The sequence below is a fragment of the Urtica dioica genome, chromosome 7 (assembly GCF_054948205.1).
Source record: "Urtica dioica subsp. dioica isolate 48M chromosome 7, U.dioica_male_clone48M_v1_H2, whole genome shotgun sequence".
NCBI classification, from domain to species: Eukaryota; Viridiplantae; Streptophyta; class Magnoliopsida; order Rosales; family Urticaceae; genus Urtica; species Urtica dioica.
Genome location: NC_142762.1, coordinates 36316666 through 36320140, shown reverse-complemented (window position 1 = coordinate 36320140; position 3475 = coordinate 36316666).

The window sequence follows — 3475 nt, the reverse complement described above, 5'->3', positions numbered from 1 at the left end:
ATTGTGTTCACACTAGAGGATTTAATCTAGGCCCTTGGATCTCAACAAGTGAATCCTACTTTTTCTCTCATCCATCAGATCAATATCTATGGGATATTATTCTTTTATTTAAATAGAGAATAATTTATTTAGTGAGATAATAAAGGAGAATATATTATTCTCCTAAATATTCTCCTAAATACTTTCCTTTAAATAAAGAGAAAATATAGGACAATATCTTATATTTTTCTCTCTCATTTATTTAAACAACTAAAGAGAAAATATTGGTAAATACCAATATTGAAATTTCGAACTTGATGGCACACGGCCAAGGAGATTTGCGCAAACCCTAGTGCCAAAAATCCTAATTCGAATTTTCCATGTGTGCAAGGCCCAATTGCTTAAAACCCAATTAATTATTTATTTACTTGGTCCAACAATAAACAAATAATTAATAATTGTTTATTTACTTGATCAAACAATAAATAAACAATTCTACCATAAATATTTATTTAATTCTGCGAATACCCATTTTCCAGAATTAATGCTGTCAATCACAATTACAGCAAGTGAGATTAATAATGATAAACATTATTATACGAAAGTTCTTATCCGCCTTTATCAGAGCCGAATCGGGGACTATGGACCTAGTAATAGGAGCTTAACAAATCCGATGAAAAAGACGAAATAGTCATTTCTCTTTTTCCATCGATCCGTCTAATCTTGGTCAAATACTCCACCTTGTAAGCCAAGACTGAACTCTCATTTATACTAGAATTATATTTACTCATCGTGACGAGTGTCCACTGATATAGTCAGTTCGTGATCAAGATCCTCCAAGTTCAACCCGTGTCAAGAGAAGTCAATTTTTCCGTTATACTTCTCTTGATACATATCAGCCCTAAGCATTATTGCTTCCCCAGCGAAAGATTCTTTCGAACGTTACTTACTTCGAAAGTGCTAGCAATCTATCGGTTCTGGAATCAACCCTTAGGTGAGTGAACATTAACCTTCTTTCAGGAAGGCTGGATTCTGTATCTGTAAATCACTTTCCACTCGAATCATGCTCTGAGAAAACTCCCAAGACATAAGCTGTGATTAGCATGAATAGCCTTTTAGCGAATGAGTCAAAGAGCTCAGTAACATAACCTAGTGTCCATGATCACTTCAGGATTTAGATCAAGTCTCACTGTGACCATCATAGTGGCCTCGGTTAGTGTGTCGTAACGGTCCTTAAACGACACATCTACAACCAAGACCTGTCCAAGTCGTACACTTACCACAAGTGTAGAATGCTCCCACATAGTGATCAGCCTTCACCTATGTGTTCCACATATATGACTTTAGATATAGCTTTCCAGGCGTATATTAGTCATCGACCATGTTTTAGCACACCGCCCGAACTCAGGTGCCCAACACGTGACTCAGTTAGATACGGAGGCTATGGAAGATAGTTGTTATTGATTCTAATTGTTTAGAACTCAACCCACTAATCATATAATGCTAATAAAGTAATCTTATTATCGAATTTAGTAATCATTTATTCATTATCTTCAAGTGGGCAATATTCCCAACATTTATTCCTTTTGGGATTTCTTTATTGGCGACATTTATTTGCCCGCAACATTTTCCTAAGAAAGTCCCTGATAATCTAGACTTTTGGTTGCGCCTCATTCGCTTTGCATCGCGAATGATAGTCTGGTCAATCTGATGACGAATGCAATCCGCCGGAAGCAGCTCCTCGGTCTCATCATCCTTGTACACGAAAGCAATCCGCCGTACCAAATGCATTTGAACAATACAACACTACAGTTATGCCTATAGTTCACGACGATGACGTCTTCCATTCAACCATAGTAAGTGAAATCATCCACAAGCACACATACACCGCTATTTTGAGTGACTCGTTGATTATCGCGACGACGAATGATGAACTTCACGCCATTTACAAAGCAGCTCGGATATTGATATGCGACTTGAAGGGAACCGATAGAAAGCGAATAGAGCTCGTCAGACACGTCAGAACCACTAGCTTTCATATCAAAAATCTGATTACGAAAGAAAGCATTGATTAGCACTTGTGCGTTTATCAAAAAATTGCATTGATATTGTGTTATTACCTTCTTCTCATATCAAAAATCTGAGCGAGTATGTCTTGCAGAGTCAACTTCTCGGGTTTACTGCGTTTCTCGTGGCGATCCTTGTAGTGATCGGTGCTTTTTCTCAATCGGTGACGCGTACGCAAGAATCGACGATGGTCGTAGTAGACGATCCTGTTTCTGACTTTCAAAGACGGCGTGTCAAGGTTGCACGTCGAGCAAGCGAGATACCCTTGGCCACTCCATCCCGATAAATAGGATCGAGCCGGAAAATCGTTTATCGTCCAGAGTAGCGCGGCACGCAATCAAAACACTTCATCGTTGGCGCCATCTCGAACACGGAATCCGGTCTCCCACAGTTCTTTCAGCTCTTCGACAACTGGCTGCAAGAACACGTCCATGTCTTTTCCTGGTGAGTGAGGCCCAGGGATCAAAAGCGTCAGCATCAAGTACTCTTTCTTCATGCACAACCAAGGCGGCAAGTTGTACGCAGTTAGTACCACAGGCCACATGCCGTACGATAGACTCATTTCTCCGAACGGATTGAATCCATCCACAGCTAGTCCAAGCCGCACGTTTCGAGGCTCTGCAGCAAAGCCTGGGTATCTCTCGTCCAGGTTTTTCCACGTCGTACCATCCGCAGGATGTCGTAAAACACCAACTTCCCTGACGCGATCTCTTTCGTGCCACTGCATCAGAAGCGACATGTGTCGAGACGCGTACAACTGCTTCAATCGATCTTTCAGGGGAAAATATCGCAAAATCTTTTGCGGTATCATTTTCCCAGTTGGCTTCCATCTGCTCTCGTTGCATACTGGGCACACGTCGGCTTCCGCGAGATCTTTTCGAAATAGGACACAGTCGTTAATACATGCATCGATCATCTCGTATCCCATGCCAAAACGCTTCAGCTTCGCCTTTGCCTCGTAATGCTTCTCCGAAATTCGATTACCAGCTGGATGAGACTTCTTCAAGAGCTGCAAGAGTTCTGTGAACGACTTGTTCGTCCAATGGTTCGTGACTTTGAGGTGCATCAACGAAACCAAGAAGGACAAAGAAGAAAACTATTTGCATCCAGGGTACAATTCTGCTTCCAACTCGGCGAAGAGGTCTTCCACTTGCTCCTCTGCACGCACCTCGCTCTGGGTCGGCTCCGTAGCATCGTCGAAATCCTCGTGATCCCTGATATCCTCCACAGCACCGTGCAATCCTCCTATTCCTCTATGATCTGTTCCTCCGATGGAATCTTCTTCATGAGGAAGGACGACACGCTCGAGCTCGCCGTGATGATACCATTTTGTGTAGACTTGGGGTAAACCCCTTATTCAGCAAATGATTCCTGACAACCCCGATGTCGTTCCATCTCACGTTGTTGCAAGGTTTGCAAGGACACCGAT